Source organism: Varanus komodoensis, unplaced genomic scaffold (assembly GCF_004798865.1).
Source record: "Varanus komodoensis strain SLA01 unplaced genomic scaffold, ASM479886v1 scaffold23, whole genome shotgun sequence".
In the NCBI taxonomy this organism is placed as follows: domain Eukaryota; kingdom Metazoa; phylum Chordata; class Lepidosauria; order Squamata; family Varanidae; genus Varanus; species Varanus komodoensis.
This window is the reverse complement of record NW_025335627.1, coordinates 1,803,677-1,821,519: the sequence shown is the minus strand read 5'-3', so window position 1 is coordinate 1,821,519 and position 17,843 is coordinate 1,803,677. Positions and strand designations below refer to the sequence as shown.

General features: G+C 46.7%; 1 long non-coding RNA gene across 3 annotated transcripts; it reads right to left on the bottom strand.

Annotated features, from left to right (window-relative positions):
• Positions 1–301: 301 nt before the first annotated feature.
• On the bottom strand, positions 302–17,819 carry LOC123024279. Of its 3 annotated transcripts, none has more exons than XR_006414890.1 (3): positions 17,569–17,819; positions 11,528–11,734; positions 302–2,848 (listed from the first exon to the last, which is right to left on the bottom strand). It is a non-coding gene; the product is annotated as an uncharacterized LOC123024279 (long non-coding RNA). The 3 variants fall into 3 exon arrangements; XR_006414889.1 differs by having other exon boundaries at positions 302–2,844; XR_006414891.1 differs by lacking the exon at positions 302–2,848 and adding an exon at positions 2,857–5,746.
• Between the last annotated feature and the right edge of the window lie 24 nt (positions 17,820–17,843).

Sequence of the window (17,843 nt, the reverse complement as noted above, 5' to 3'; positions counted from 1 at the left end):
CCCTGCGCTGCACTGACTCTAACCTGCCTATATCCTTCCATGAATGTGGAGTCCAGAACTGAACACAATACTCCAGTTGCAGGCCCACCAGAGTTGTATAGAGTGGTAGTAATACCTCTCTCGATCTAGAAGCCAGGCTTCTAGCTATGCAACAATGTGTGGCATTCGCCCTCTTGACCACCGCATCACACTGCTGACTCATGTTTAGCCTGCAGTCAACCAGCACCCCGAGATCCCTTTCACAAGTGCTGCTCTCCAGCCACTTGTCCCCTAACCTGTCCTTATGACACCCATTCCTATGGCCCAAGTGCAAGACCTTGCACTTATCCACATTGAATGCCATCCTGTTGTCTCCTGCCCACTTCCATAGCCTGTCCAGAGCCTTCTGGATCCGAGCAGCTGCTCCTCAGTTGTGGTGTATTTCACAGACCATTTTAGTATGGTCTGTGAATTCAATCAGCAGACTGTTCACCCCCTCTTCTATGTTGTTGATGAAAAGCTTGAATAGGATCAGTCCCAGGACTGAGCCCTGGTGGACCCAGCTCATCACTGGCTGCCATTCCAATGATTCCCCACTAATAGTTACCCTCTGCTTTTGGTCTTTCAACCATGCCCTAATCCATCAGACAGTGAACTGGTCTATCCCAAATCTCCTTAATTTCTCATCCAAGAGTTCATGCAGCACTTCGTTGAAAGCCTTGCTGAAATCCAGGTAAACCACATCGACCGTGTCCCCTCCATCTAGCCACCTTGAAACCTTGTCATAGAATTCCCCAAGATTCATCTGGCAGGACCTGTTGCAGAAGTCATGTTGTGTAGCTGCCAGCCTCCCTTCCCTATCTAGGTTTATTTGATCTCTTGCTAGTATGAGCCTTTCCATTGTCTTTCCTAGAATTGACATAAGGCTAACTGGTCTGTAACTCCCCGTGTCCCTTCTACTAAACTTTTTGAAAATGGGGATCACTGGTGCCACTTTCCAATTCTCTGGAACCTCACCCATTCTCCACAAGGCCTCAAAAATGGAGGCCAGTGGACACGAGAGTACCTCACTGACTTCCAAAGTACCCTCAGGTGTAACCCATCAGGGCCCGGTGCCTGTGTAATACCCAGTGTCCCGAGTGTCTGTGCCGCTAAATCCCTGGCATCATCCGGTCCCCCATGTAGGTCTCCCCCATCCTGCTTTGGAGAGAACACAAACAGTGGAAAGAGAGTCAGCTGAATGTGCTTACTGAGCTCCTTGCTTGCAGGGACCCTGTCATGGCAAGATTCCCAACTGTGACCAGGTTTGTTTTCTGGGAAATTGGGAAAAAGACCCGTGCACGTGTCCATATTCCTTCCCCAGAAAAGAGTTGTTTAGAGCCCCAACGTCAAACAAGCACGGGTTACAAATCCGCTTATCTGCTGGCTGATCACAAGTCATGCTTTGTCAGTTCAGGCATCTCTCAAACCATTGTTTCGAGCTTCCTTGACAATTGTTTGGCATAAATTTAGGCAGCATATGAAGCACGGCTTATATTTGCTTGCATGACTAATTTGTTTAAATCATGGCTGGATGACTAGTTGCCCTGCTGATGTTTTGGCCTACAAATGGACTATACTGACTACTGCTATAATTATGCAGGAAAACTATTCTAGGAATTAAAAAAGAAAAGGAAGTAGCATATGATGATGGCTTTCACCCTTCCCTCTTCAGAAAGAAATGTGCCATTCCTTCATTATGCAAATGTTTCAAACACACTCACATAATTTACATAATTTGAAAACACATGTCAAATGCTTAGAATGTACAGTGACTTCTCAGAACTCTTGGCTTCCTCTCCTGAGCTTCTGCCATGGCTTTGCAGTGGTTTACCTGTCAGCTGCGTTTGTATTTTTCAGATCATGGATTTGTGGCTTCATGTTGCCTCGACTTTCTAGAAGCTATGACTATACCTTCAGAAGCTGCTGGCATTCCATCCGTGTTCTATGCTAAATCTGGAGTCCAGTCATGGGCGCCCTTGCCTGTTCCTGGTGCATCCTGTTTCCCCTGGGGCTTCTAGGACATGCTCCAGAGTCCGGCACCTGCCTCTGCCTTCCGAGGATACCTTCACTGAGTTCCCGCCAGATGGCAGCGCCATCAACAACCACTGTAGCGCGCCTTTCGAAATGGAGAACAAGAGAACCAGGACATTCCCTCTGATGTGGCACCAAGGTGAGGCTGGTGTGTCACCCAGGTGTGTGCTTTGTTGCTTCCTTTCTCCAAGCGAAGCAGCAGGTCTTGCTTCCGGGTGAGCCCAAAGGCGTCATCACCTCTGCCCCAAAGGCGTCATCACCTCTGCCCCAAAGGCGTCATCACGCTGTCTAAAAAAGGCCTGCCTCTTGCTAGCAAACCTTACCAAGACAACACGGGAAGTCTCTTTCTGCTCTCCTATAGCTCAGTGCTACTAATGAAAACAGTACATAGTTTAGGCAGAAAATAAATGCAAAGTAGCCTCTATTAAAATGGATAAACAAGCACTGTGCTTCCCAAGGCCTCCTAAGAACAGATCTCTATTACCTACAAATCACCTGAAAGCCAGGCATACTATAAAAGTGGAGGAATACATAAAAATAACCATGTACATTGAGTTTGCATCCTAGTGTAGACAGAAGTAAGCTTTAAAAGTAGAGAAAGAGGATGAGGAGGCAGTGCTCCCCCCACATGCCAAAAATCAGGTGCTGCTGCTCCTTGCCGCCGCTTCTTCGTGGAAATCCCTCGCATGACGGCTGCCTTGCTGGCCACTTCCTTCAGCAATTCTGTTCCCCTTGGTCCTCTTCCACTGATGGGAAGGGCAGTCAGTCTGTCTCAGGAACATGCTGAGCTCTCTAGCTTGAGGGAAATGGGAAACAGGAATAATGAAGCAGGCAGAGAAGCATGGCAAACAGGAAGAGAAAATCAATCTGATATTTGGAAGACCATGCATATGCATATACTTCTCCCCATAGATAGTTATTGGCTTTGTTCTTGCAAATGGGCAGCATGCAGAGGCTTTGTTTTCTAAGATTTCTCACACAAGCTCTTTGGCAGCTTTCCATCTTTCTTCGCAGTTTTAAAATTATCTTATCATAAGTATAAAGAAATATATAGGAAGTAGGATATCGGATGAGGAATTGCTCTTTGATCACAGTATGTAAGGAGGGAAGCTTTATTCCTTCTTCCCTAGCTGTAAGTGGGCTCAGACCCAGCCCCACCCATGAAACTAAGCGGATTGAGAAAAAGAAAAGCCTGTTGGCACACAAACCGGGGTCCGGATCAAGCTAGTTGCAAAGCAAAGCAGAATGGAATATTCTAATTTGAACTGTACCCAGAACTGTTAGAATAATTCTGCAAAAGGCTACATAAATGGTCATTTGTGCTATGGAAGCAGATAAAGATTCAGACAATGTCCTGCCTTTGACAGAATTGCCAGATTTGCAAACAAAACAAAACACAGAATCATTTTGCAAAAGTTTGGAAGCAAGCACAAACTGAACACAGGAAGGAACTAAGCATGAATGTTCAGGGTGTTAGCAAAAACATCAGTGATTTTTTGATCCGAGAAAACAGTAACAACAGCACAGGAGACAACTTTTTCTTGAAAAATCTGCAAGAGACACCAGCAGAGACTAAGGCTGCATGTAGATAGATGAGTAAATCAAAAACCACTGCATTATTCTTCTGCTGCTTGAGCCAATTTCCCTGCCCTCTTCACAACCCATCAGGCAATGGATTCTGCACCAGTTTAGTAGTCTTACTAGACCTCAGCATGCTTCGAATACACACTCTATTTTTTCATTTTTTTAAAGGGCTTTCATGTATAGTTTTCCTCTCTTAAAAAAAACAGCAGTGTTAGAGAGGGGATGCCCTATTTGGGGTTGGACCCTCCACCAGGCCAATGTGGGCTGACTGATGCGAAGGTGATGTCCATCCTGGACACAGGTGGCTGGGGCCCTTCCTGTGATGCTGTTCAGCCCTCAACCTGAGTGCCAGCTGGAGCTCTTTCCCCCGGTGTTTGGGCGGGGAGAGTGGCTGGCCCAAGCATGGCCCAGGTGGAGACGCATTTCTCCCTCCTGTGCCTTGGTTCAGATAATGATGCTTGCTTATTTATCTTATTTATTAAAAGCTTTTGTATGCCATCCTATTATATCAGGTCTCAGGATGGCTTCCATGCCTGTCTCCAGTGGGAAGGACACGGGGCAGGGGCAGAGAGCAAGTAGAAGAATCCCACTGTTCTCTAAGACCCCTTCTTCTGCATGCCCTGGACCTCTGCTGAAATCCGTCCTCGCTTTGTTCAGAGGAGAGAAGGCGGGACTTGAGTCCGGGACCATATCAGTTCCTGACCAATCAGTGCTACGCACAGCACTTTTTATTTCCAACAGGAAGGATGGGTTTCTCCTGACCCTGGTCCAAGGGAGGACATAGCACACATGGTCAAAGGGTGCCTCTGCAGAGGTTGACCGCTAGCATAATCTAAATTTGGAAGCACCATAAAGTCCTTTTAGCTTCCAGGTTTTTAATAAACACTTTCAAGCTTGCCTTACTGCCCTTACGGATCAGAAACTTTTAACAAGGGAATTTCCAAGCAGGCTTTTAAATAAAGCCGATTTTAAATGAGCCAAAATAATTATGCATTCCAAATGAATGGATCAGTTAGTTGACTGGTGTTTGCAGTGTCTTACATAGCCTCTAACGTTGATTCACAAATAATTCTGCGTTAGTATCACCAGGAGCTATGCCACTGACTTCAGCAGAAGAAGGAATACACAGCTGGGTGTCAGGGGGCACTGCCTTTATAATCTCTTGTCCCTTTGCAAAGAGAATGTAGAGACTGACAAGAAAGATAGAGAGCAGCAAAGAATGGCCGAAGCAGAGAAAGGCTGTAGTTGTATACACAGTTACTTGGAAATAAATCTGAATGGAATACAGCATGTCTTCCTTCTGATGAAAGATGTCTCCAGTCTGTTTGTATCACACAAAGTTTGCTTTGCACATGGCGATTGTGACTTCCTCTCCCACCCACCACACGCACACCACCCAAGAGAGGGGACAGATCCTGCCCTGCCTCTCACAAGGGGCAGCTCTGGATGCCCCGAAGCAAGGCCTGGGTCACTGATACTTGGGTGTCAGTGGGCTGCTGAGACTTTGGGGTGGGGGCTGCACACAAAACAGATCTGGAAGCCCAACAGGGATGATGGCACTTTCCCCTGAATGATGGGCCTCCTTTCTTGGCAAGAGGCCCGCTCAGGTAATTATACTGTGCCAGTGTGAAATTCCCTCTGTAATTCATTTAGATTTAGTGCTGGTCTGGAAGGGAAAGTTGCCATAATGTTGAAGGGTGACATGATGAAGTGCTGATTGATTTTCACATCCTGAAAATTTATTGCCTCTGAACAGCCTTTAAAAAAATTGCTGCCACATTATGGGCTGCTCAGTTGTGGAACGACTTTTGAATATTTTATGTTTCCTTACTGAGCTATTAAATGTTTACGTGTCTATCCCTGAGGCAGTTGGGAGTTCGTCATCATATTAGGAGGGGAAAAGTCTGGATTGTTCTGATAGCACCTTGAACAGGACCTCTCAAGGGTATCTTGGGAAAACTCTACCCTTGACATACCTCGGTCTTTTTGGAATGGCCCAAAGTCACCCTGCATCTCTCACTCTGGTGAAGGATAGGAAACCTTTGTCTTTTGAAGGGCCATTGATCCTGTCAGTCATTGATTCTGTCAGTCAGTCAGTCAGGAGTTGCAGCTGAAGGCAGGCAGAGACGGGGGAAAGGGAGAAGAATTTGTGGCACTATTACATTGATCATTCTCTTTCAGCCTCTTTCTCTCTGCCACTTCATCCACGTGGACCACCTGTGTCAGGTATTAAACCAAGTCCCTAAGAGCCTCCCCACCACCACCATTCATGGTTATCATTGGCCTACAGTGGCCTGCTGGACCAAGGAAGGAAGGAAATCTTCCTCCTGCAATCATTTGCAGGTCTCTGCTAAAGCAAAAGGTCCGCTCATCTGGATGCTGGCTCCACTTCACAAGCCTATCGAACAGTAACTGCCCGGGTGCATAAGCACTGAAAAATCTTCAGAAGAGAAGAATCCCATGTGGCCTCAAAAACAGCTTAGAGATTATATGAAAGCAAAAAGAACATGTATAGGAAATGGAAGGATGGCCAGGCCACAAAGGAAGAATACAGGCAGGTAGCATGGAATTGCAGGGATGGCGTCAGGAAGTCTAAAGCTAGGAATGAACTGAGGTTAGCAAGGGAGGCTAAAAGGAACAACAACAACAGCAACAACAACAAAGCCTTCTTCAGATATGTCTGAAGTAAAAGACAGAGGGAAGAAATGGGGGTTCTGCTACTCAGTGTGGATGGCAAAATAACAACAGATGACAGAGAAAAGGCTTCCTCAATAACAATTCCTGCCAGGATAATCTGATTTCATTTTGCATTGGGTAACCCCCCTGGTTGACTGAGGGAATGATGTGGACATAATATATCTTGACTTCAGCAGGACTTTTGACAAAGTGCCTGTGACAGTCCTGGGAGGGAGGGGCACGCCAGAGGCGCCTTGTCCCCTTACTTCCATGGGGAAACACACGAGGAAGCCAGTTCACTCACCGGGCCTCCCTACTGCTGTGCACAACTTTCGTGGCTGTGCAGCCCAAAGCACCAAAGCCCTCGCCTGCACCGGCCCTTGCTCCTTCCTTGTCTATGGTAACAAGCGGCATCGCCCCTGCAGCAACAGGGGAGCCGTTTGTTTTGGTCACAGGGTTTGCCCTCATGGCTTGCGTCCGCCTGTCTGCGAGTGGTGGCAATGCCAGCCCATCACAATCTCCACATGCGTCTCTTCCTTGGTCCCTCTCCGCCTTCTTTCTCTCTCTCTCTCTCATTCTCCTCCCCTCCCTCCCTATGCTTCCTCTTTATGCCCTCCTCTTGCCCACCACGCCACCCAACCCAGCTGCTCCTTCCCCGGCCGGCAATTCCACGTCTCCGAGCTGTTGCATTCCAGTTCTGCCCAAGCAGATTCCCAGCCGTGTCTTTGGCCCTGCTCTGTTGAATGCCCCAGGAAAATGGGTGAGACCCTCTGCTTCCTCAGTGTCCCATGATATCCTGATCTGCAAGCTAGCAAAGAGTGGGCTAGATGGAAAACCATCAGGTAGATCCACAGTTGGCTACCAAATCAAACTCAAAGGGTGCTTACCAATGGGACTTTCTCAAACTGGAAGAGGTAACAAGTTCCGCTACCACAGGCCCAGTGCTCTTCAACATTTTTATTAATAATTTGTATGAGGAAGTAGAAGGAACGATTAATAGATTTGCAGATGACACAAAATTGGGTCAGATAGGTAATACCCTTAAAGACAGAAAGATGATTCAAGGTGATCTTGGTAGGTTCAAGCGCTGGGCTGAAAATAATAGAATGAGTTTGAACAGGGACAAATGCCAAGTTCTTCTCCCATCAAAATGAAATTAAATGTATTGTTACAAGATGGAGAATATTTGATTCAACAATACTGCGAGTGAGAAGGATCTTGGAATTGTTGTAGATCGCAAGCAGAATATGAATCAACAATGGGATGTGGCTGCAGATGCTATTTTTTAGGCTGCACTGGATAGAAGTATCACCTCCAAATCACGTGAAGTGCTAGTTCCCCTATACTCTGCACTGGCCAGGCCTCACCTGGAGTCCTGTGTCCAGTTCTGGGCGCCACCGTTTAAGAAAGATCTCAACAAGCTGGAAAGGGTTTAGAAGAGGGCAGCAAGGATGATGCTGCAGAGACTGGAAACAAATCCAGATGAGGAAAGATGGAAAGAACTGGGCATGCTTAGTCTGAGGGGAGATATGATAGCACTCTACATGTACTTGAAAGGTTGTCACAAAGAAGGACAAGATCTCTTTGCGATCATCCCAGAGTGCAGGACACGGAATAACAGGCTCAAGTTACAGAAAGCCAGATTCTGGCTAGAGATCAGGACTGTTAGAACAGCACAACAATGGAACCAATGACCCAGGGAGGTCACTTTCCCCTACTCATACAAAATCCAGGATTAGCCTTTGCCGGTTGCCAACCGATTCTGGTCAACCAAATAAAACCCTAAGGGCCACATTCATCTCACTTTTGGAGATGGACTTTTGCCCCAATCTAGAAAGCCAAGTCCCAAGTGTTGACTAAGTCCCAGGTGTTTCTTAACCTTCTGGGGGAAAATGGAGCTGGTCAGGCATGTCTCGATTAACTACATCTTCCGGGGTGGGGGGCACTGAAGATTGTTTTCATGTCCCTGTGCCCTGAATAGGGTGCCCACAACCCTTTGAGTTCTGACATTTCTGGGCATCCTCTAGGCCCTAAATTGATGTGCTGCCGTAACAGCTACGATGTGGTAGGGGCTGCTATTTTGTCCCCGTGGATGTGTTTTAGTCATGTTTTCAGTGGGATGTGTCTATACTGGATGTGTTCAAATGTTTGATTTTTTTTTTTTTTTTGTTCAGTTTGTATTTTATTGTTAGTCACCTTGAGAACAAATTCTTACTGGAAAGGCTAGGTATCAGTTAAATAAAAATCATTGCACAACAACTGACAACAGCAACAAAAATACTGGATATTAGATCCTGATACTAGATTTCATTGGGTGTTAACTATTCTGAGAATATTTGAAATCAACATTCTCAACAGATCATTACCAAGAAAATGTAAGGCTGAATTTTAATTTCAGCAATATTAAGAAGTCATGCATAAATGGCTGCCTAATTTTCAGGAATATGACATAAGAGAAATTATATATCTACACACCAAGTGTATCAGCAAAAATTAATTACAAATAATTCCATATATTCTATTGGAGTTATTGGTAACTATCTAGCTTTCACCATCAGCATTTTATTAGCCATCAGCATTTTATTTATTTATTTATTTATTTATTTATTTATTAAAACATTTTTATGCCGCCCCATTCGCCGAAGCCTCGGGGCGGCTTACAACAAACAAGTTAAATAACATTTTAAAATATATACATTAAAATAAATTACGAATCCAGCATTAGATGGTGCTTCAGTGCTCATGAAAGATGGTCACAGGAATGGACAGAACTTTTGGATTCTGGTTCTGCTCGATGACTACCATGCAGCATAGGATCACTCAGAAATCCCTTGGTGCTGATGGGACAGTCAACATCTGAAGCTGGGCAGACTCTTGGTGAGAACCAACCCAATGCCACAGGAGATTGTGCGAGCTTTTGCATTCTCCAGAACTCTTCATCAGGCTAGATGGCACAGTGGTGGTGTCCAGGCACTGTCCAGAATTTTACATCTTCACAGGCACTTGGGTTGCTGTCCTAACTGGGAAATATCTTTATTTAGCTGGACCAAAGAATGGTTTTCTGTGGCCTTTAAAATGAGTTAGTAGTGAGATGACACATAAAACTACTTCCTGTCACTTAGAGTCAATTAGGTAACTCATGTTGACTTGGCCCTCTGCTTTGAATGTAACAGCTGCTGCTTTTCTAGTGTGATTTGTGGAGTTTTAAACAACTTTCCCACTCTGATTAAAGTCAAAGCAAGTGGTGTGTGAGCATGCGTGTGTCGGGAGGCATGTAAAGGTGGCACTTGCATGGCCTGGAGAGGTAGGACTGGTCACACAGTGTCCATAACACAGTGTGGGTTCAAAGTCTGCAGTGAGGTCCAGATATCGAAGCAAGTCGCCCAGGTGTGCTGGAACCCTTGCAGTGTACCCTGCAGATGGACCGCATTAAGTGTCCCATTCCAACACCAGGTCTGGGGCCTTAGATTGCCACCAGCAGCACCTGGGAGGGCAATTTATTAGGGGGGAAATTGAGTGGGAAGGTGAATTAAGATAGCACAGAACTTCAGACCTTCAGCTTTAGCAATTCAGTGTTTCAGTTGAAAGTGAGGTCGCCGTCTGCGTAGAGATGGCATGATTCACAGGCACAAGTTATTAAACATGGACTTGATTCTGGTGCGTGTGAAGAGTTCTAAAATAAGGATGTGTTGTCTGGCCTCAGTATTTGCAATACAGTAAGCTGCTATTCCAAGCAGCTGCCTGTTTCCCACATCCAAATATAGTGATGCTTTGTTAAGCCATAAACTGAAGTGTGAAAAAGAATCTTGCACTACAGTTGTCAGACAAAGTGCCCCAAAGTGTACTCCATCCGGTGCTATCCTTGGTGTTGTTCAGCGTATGCATTGTTTCTCTGTATGTTTTACAATAGGATAGCTTACATAAAATGATTAGTCTAAATCAGGAGGGGAATGGGAAAACTTGCACACACGAATACTTTATAAGTCTAGGATGCAAATTTTCCCTCAATCATGCCAGCACTTCCCAATTATCTGATAAATGCCACGTATCTTAATCTAGTTTAACAGACTAATTATCTTGCGTACTTTCTCAAACGCTGGGTTAAATAAAGAAATGTCTGAACATGCACTGGATGGTTTGACAATGAAGATTTCTTTCTTTCATCACATCAAATAGCAGATATAAATCAGGAATATGCAGGGGCGACGTGTGGGCGGTTACAGAAGTGACACGGCTCCTACGCCATTTGAAGTTGGCGCCCGGGCCACAGCTTGGCCACATGATCTGCTGTGTGAGGCAAGGAGCCAGTGCAGTCCAGTGCAACTGCACCTGTGTGAGTGCGGTGTCGCTGGGGGTGATGTGCCCGTGCGGCGAAGCATCCGGGACACCGCAGCGGCGCCGAGGAAGGCACACTGTGAGTGGAGGAGGTGAGCTGCCGGGACAGGACAGTGGAATGGCGGCAGCGCAGTCCTGTCCGCACTGGGTTATTAGGGATGTGTGAAGAACCCATGTTGGGGCGGGATCTGTCAGGCTCCCTGGGCTCGGCTGCCCGGACGCCAGTCCTCTCTGTTGCAGCCCAGAGGCTAGGCTCCTTGTGAGAGTTTGCTGGCGCTCGCCAGGGACCGAGCCCGTGTGCCGCCCTCCGAGCAGCACCGGCTTCTGCGCACTCCCGCACGGCACATGAAAGGCGGCGGCTGGCTGTGTCGCCCTCGCGCTGCAAGCAGTTGTGGGCCTCCTCTTGCCTGGCTCACTTTCTCAGGCGGGGCCGAGCACGAGCGGAAGCCCACAAACGCTAGGGGGTAGATAACACTGCTGGGCTTCTCCCAAGCCATTACCAGTCTTTCCTACGTGAAGAAGCGGCAATGCCTATCGCCCAAACCATAGGATGCTTCTCAGGATTAAGTTCCAGAAGGTGAGCGAGTTCTCATGTGGCTGCCAGCACAGGCACGGTCACTTCCACTCAACACGCAGATAATGTGGCACTGGTGTTCTACCTGGGTGCCTAAACAACACGACGCTTCCTCCTCAAAATGGCACGTGTGTGTCTCTGAGGGTGCGCACGTTGTCTATAAGGAGGGTGGGAACAGCCACGTCCTGTGATGTGAAAGCTCTCCTTGATCCAGTGAGGCTATGAAAAGTGTTTTTGCAACACTGTACAATTGTACTTACCTATTTTTGTACAAACCCTAATGCACAGAGTGCCTCACGTTCTTACCTTTGCTTTCACCACAACTGTGTGATGCTCACTGACTGCTTCTTTCTCAGCAATGGAAGCAGCTTCTCCACTTGGTACTGGATTGCAGCTGGAGCTTTCTTTTTCCTTACAGTCAGAAAAAGTCCACTGCAGAATTTCTCTGAACATTTCTCTTCATCTCTTTGTGGTGGCTGCCTCTTCCTGCTCACTCGATGTACTGGCATGATACTATATCCAAGGTGTTGCAAAGGACGAAACGCAGAGGTCAGAGTTAACAGAGTTCCTTCTTTGGATGCTTGCAACAGCAGCAAAGCAAGCGAACAAAAACAGGTTAGGAAAAAAGAAAGACACCTCAGCAATGCCACTACCATGGTTTGTCCCAGCCTGGGTTAATTGTTGGAGAATTTCTTTCGCCTGGAGAGATCCAATGAAGCCGTCCCCACGATTCCTCTGCCCACAGTGTGGCCATTTGTGCACAGTTCTACTTGCAAAAGTCACGATTCATGTACAAATACAATACAGGAGAAACAGCCTTAGTGGAGCCGTGGAAAGGAGCAGGATAAAAGACAAGTGTATGTCCAGCACTACAGAGAACCCACACTTCTTCTCCAAGGGATAGCAGCTCTTTACACAAAGGCCACAGTGTTTCAGGGAATCTGGGAAACGTGCATCTTTCTTTTATACTTCTACAGATCAGCCTTTCCCCACCACCCCTCTATTTTCTCTCTTCCTCCTGACCCCAGTAGCCTCACAGTTACTAGATGTTACTACCTGCTCCTTTAACAGCCTAAAAGGGACTGTGGCATGAAGGCACCAGCTTTTTAGACAAGATGGGAGCTGACCACATTTTCTTCCCAGCCTGCTCATTCTTTTCATTAAGTCCAGAGTCCAAAATGGCCCAACAGCACCGTCGCCTGGCTCCCTTGGTGGGGGCCTGGCTTTGCAAAGACCCAACAACCAATTGCTCCTGGGCAACTGTGCTTGTGCAATGGGCCACTGTGGGCATTGATCCTGAGAGGAGGAAGGCCAGCTGCAGGTTGTGGCTACTCGTATAGGGCGTACCTGAGGCCATCCACCCCTTTTGTTTCCTTCCAGATGCCCCAGGCCCCTTATCTTGGGGGAAAACAAGTGGGGTTGCTTGTGAAAAGGGGTTTGAAGGAGTGGCAATGTCTGGCTTTGGGGCAAGGTCATGTGTGGGTGCCAGTTTGCCCTCACCTGCTTGAGCGTGTCCAGAGCTCCTTGGCTCTGCAGCCACTTTTCTGGGGTGCTCCTGGCTCCTGCATGATCCAGGGGCCAGACACTGGCGGGTGCATGGTCTGCCCTGACTCCAGGGGTTTGCACTTGGCTAGCAGAAGGTGAGGAGATGTGTGAGGAGGATGGAGGGGTCCTACTCTGTTGTGTGCAGAGGCCACAATGATTGCAGCACAGGTAACTGACCCGCACATTCACTGTGGCTTAATAAACTCTCATGTACTGGAGGCCAGTGTAGAGAAAGCGATTTTGAAATATGTTGTTCTTCGTGGCACTGGTGGACTCTGGAACTTGCTGTCATGAAGAGGCATGAGCCCTTGATGAGTTTTATTACATTCCATCCCAAGGATGTAGTAAATAAGCAAGAACATAATAAAGTAATCAAGCAAGAACATCAAGCAAGAACAATTTGAGGCATTGCCCAGTTCTCTCCTGGAAGCAAGCAAGAAGCTAATTAGCTTGCCTTCTATAAGAATTTAGATTATACTAATTATTTCTAATTATGTACTTACTTGCATATGCGAGTCAGCATATGGAAATTTGTTCAATCGTTTTGCCCTTTGGTACAGAGCACTAGATTTTTAGGTGACGAACACTGTTCCTGCCAGACTCTAACTTGTTTACAACCCTGCAGTGATGTCCAGCAGTATTAGACCCTGTCAGCAGGTTGTAGTTGAGCTCAATCTGCAAGGGTTTGCTTTTACCTCTGCACTGCAAATTGGGCTGAGAGGGTATGTTAAAGCAACCCTGTGGTGCAATTCACTGTTATACACCTAAAGTTGTTAATCCTGCAGGCCACAGGACAAAACGCCCTCCACACCTCGGGCTACATTCTACATCAACTGTTCCCTCAAACCTTTTCTCAGATCAAATCAGGCATCCAGTTGCACGCGGAAACCTTGCGCTCCATTGGTTGGCATGCAGGCTTTAAAATATTTAAAAATTGAATGGATGGATAGGCAAATTTTACACATAACTACCCAAGTTAGAGCAGCAAAATAAAAGATGTTTTCACTTTGGACTCAGGTAACAAACACTGCAACATTTTGTCTTGATTCTATTTGCTAAAAATGCTCTTATCAGTCCAAGTGTGAACCTTTATCTAGCCAAAAAAACCCCAGTCACTCACAAAAGGCATCAGCCTGCTCAGGAGGACCCCAGCGTATAGAACCATAGAATCGTAGAGTCGGAAGGGGCCGTGAAAGCCACTGGGTCCACCCCCCTGCTGTTGCAGGACACCAGTTTACACCATCCCACGCAGGTGGCTGTCCAGTTCCTTTCTGAATGTCTCCAGTGTGGGGGAGCCCGCCACCTCTCTAGGCAGCTATTTCCCCTGTCATATTGCTCTGACAGTGAGGAAGCTTTTCCTGATGTCCAGCCTGAATCTGGGTTGTCACAAGTGAATTGATTATTCTGTGCCCTACATTCTGGCATCAACAAGAAGAGATCTTGACACAGCAGTCCTTCTGCTGGGGAAACCCTGCTTCACTCCAAAGGGCTCAAATGAACTAGGAAGCTCCTTCTCCAGGCAGTGGGTGAATTGCTCAGTGCTATGACTTCATTCATTGACTGAAATTACTGAAAAGAGGGAGCTGGTCATTTCTGCTTGCAACAAGATGTGAGGAATAGCAGCTGCACATTCTGCCTCCTCCCTTGGATTCCAGAAGAGCTGGGTGCTAGTTTTAAAACAAAAATGAAACGCAGGAACTTGGAGATTATGCCTCAGTGCCCCTGTTGCCCACAGTGGAAACTGCTCTGACTGCTCTCCCCTCACTATGAGTCTTGCAGTCCTCATGTTGCTCAAAGGAGTAGTGGACAATGCAAGGCAAAGAGGAAAGAGAAACTGCTCCGAAAAGATGGCACATCCTCCACACCGTCCCTGTACAAGCTCTGGTGGCAGCAAGCAGCAGGGCGCAGGGGAGCTGGGCAAGACCACAGAATGGATCTTGTGCTGCCTGGCCCGTCTTGTTCTGCAGCTAGACAGCATCAACTAACTAACTAACTAACTAACTAACTTTCTATTATGCCCAACAGTCGAAGCTCTGTGACTGCTGCATAACAATTATTCAAATACAAAAGATACAGACAAAACATGAATACTATAAAACACAATATAAAATTCCAGTATGACATTTTTAAACAGCTAAACATTCCAATATAAATACATATATTTATACTTCCTGATGGTTAGTACCCCTAGGTACTAACATGGGCTTCCACAGGAGGTGGTTGAGGCCCCATCGGTGAGGGTGTTCAAGGGTAGGCTAGACATACACATGGTGGGCATGTGGTGAGCAGAGCTGGCTGGAGCCGTGGGTCAGACTAGATGATCCAGGAGACCCCTTCTGACTTACTCTGTTTCTATGTTTCTCTCTATGTTTCTCTCTAAAACAGTTTAACATCTAAAATATTTTCATTAAAAACAGACTTAATGAAACAGCAGACATAACCCATCATGTATCATTAAATGCCTGGAAATATAGGGCAGTTTTAACCTGATGCTGAAAAAATGACAATGTTGGTGCCAGGCAGGCCTCAGTAGGGAGACTGTTCCACAATCCGGGGGGGGGGGGGGACCATGAGGAAGGCCCCCCTCCTTGTTGCCTCTTTCTGGACTTCATTGGAGGTAGCAGTTGGGGGAAGGCCTCAGAGTATGTATCTATTTACATAATAAATGTATATTCTATTGTAGGTTCTGGGTATGTTGCAGTCAGGAGAGGTGTTCCTTCAGACTGGAGGAAGTGGGAATTCTGGAAGTTTGGTGTATTCAAAGCTGTTATGCTGCGAAGGCTAGATTCTATCAGACCGATGTCAATGTATGATTACTAGTATGAGTTCATAAAGTCTCTTCTCTAAATGGTAACTCTACTGCAAACATTGCGGGTAGAAATAAAACTGAAAACATTGTGCTTGCCCTGTTTGCAGAGAAAACAAAGCAGACCAGAATAACAGCTTCAGTGCTTCCGATTGTAACTGATTTGTTGGCCCTTATTTTTGCTTCCTGCTCCCTTCCCTATTAACACATCCATGACTATCACAGCCAACTGCCTGGTTAGCTAACTGGGAAGAAGTATCAAAATATCTTTTGTGAAAGAACAAAAGAACAAAAGATCACAGAATGTAAACTGTGCAATGTAGATTATTTTTGGGAAGGTTTTTTTATCCACATGACTCACAGGGCACAGGAATCCTGTGACACTGAGGCACAAGAATGGCTTCACAATGACAAGACGGTGCTCAGGGATGATGCCTCTCCCAAACTTTGCTGCAAGTACAACTGGTCATGCCATTCCTCTGCTTGCAAGACTGCGCATATGATGACCAGGGCTTTGTGTACTTCTGCCAGTGTGAGGAAGAGAAGGAAACATAGTATAATTTAGGACGGAATGACAGCATTTTTAAATGTTAAGGGCAGGGTTTTCCTTTCTTTGCTTCTGAATCAGTTTTAGTCATTAAGGCTGTGAAGGTTGTCTCTGAAAATGTGCTGGTTATGCTTGTACAATTCCAGAGCCAGAGGGCTCAGGAGCAGCTAATGTTCTGTGTTACTATTTATATATTTTGAAGATGACTGGATGGTCTTTTGATTTAATAATCCTTAAGGTGACTTTAAAAATGCACACAGACGGACTCAGAGTCCAGGAGCCCTTAATTACCTGGCCCAGGGTGGAGGCCGCTGTGCTTCTGTCTCTGCAGCCTTGGGGCGGCCCTGTGCTGCTTTTCACTGCAAGCAACAGCGCAATACATAAAACTGCCCAACTTGTACAGGGCACAGAATGTGAGAGCACTAAGGGACCCTCTCTTCCTCATAAGCCATTTGCTCATTATATACAGACATAAATGAAAGTCAGTTGTCAAAATACTACCCAAAAGCACACACAGTCTGTACCTTTCATTTTTGCAAGTTTCAGTCTCACTATTCCACATTGTACAAGCACACACACAACTGCACACACACGGAGGCTCAAATATTAATCCAGGGCTGGGCAACCTGTGATCCTCCTGAAAGTTTTCACCTACAATTCCCATCATCCTTTACCATTAGTTATGCTGGCTAGGACTAATGCAAACTGGTTAAGTCATAATGTTAACTCATAATGTTGTTTAACTTCTGCATGCTTTTAACAAGGAGTCCAGCATGACACCCAAGACACTTTGTGGATGGGAAAGTTTTGGTATCTTAGCTGTTAGTCTGACCTGGGAGCAACTTCAGGTCTTAATTCAGAGGAAGTTTCTGACTTTGCTCCACATCCATGGATGCTTGTACCAAGGGATGACGATTTTGGTTCATAGGATACCTATTCTCTATTCCACTGATGTGAACAATTTGTGAGAATTCGGTGATAACAGGAGCCCTGCATAGGTAGGCTCAGGATGCAGGATCATGACTTATACTAGGCATGAATTCTGGCCAGGAAGCCACTGCAAACAAGCTCCTTTGCAGATGGCATTCTGAACCTATGGAAGGGTTCTGAACCTATGGAAGGCTGGTGTGAAGAAGCCCAGCCTGTGATTCATTTGTATACACTGATCGTGCAGCCGTTACCTGCCTCTGAAAAACAGATCTCTCCAGATTTAGGGACGTCCCAGGTAAGTGGACTGCAGCACGTGGCTGGAAGCTCCCCACGGCCCGAGGATTCGGCCATCCGCGAGCTGCCTGCTCTCCGGGGGCAGCGGGCTATCCCAGCTGGGGGCTGAAGGAGCTGCAGGCAGAGCTTCCAGCGCCGAGGGTGAAAAGCTCTTCCCCAGCCCAGCGAGCCCCACGCAACAGCCTCCCCCCACGCATCCGTGCCAATCCCCCATTGAAAACTGACCCTTCAAGGCGTCTCGCAAGGCTAGCTCGGAGGTTTGCAATTAGGTCCAGCCATTTTTCAGATCCTGAAGTTAATCACTCGGAGCACACGCAGCCGCTTTATACCCCTTTACAGCATCTTTTGTCGAAGCCTGGGAACAGCCCTTTCAGCCTTTGCACCGCGCTCCCCCCGTCCGTCAGAGCAGAAAGTTGTTGCCGCCGGCGAGTGGGGGCCACCCGAAAGGCGTTTCCCTTCTCGCAAGGAGGAGCGACGATGATGGCCGCGCAACCCCGCTT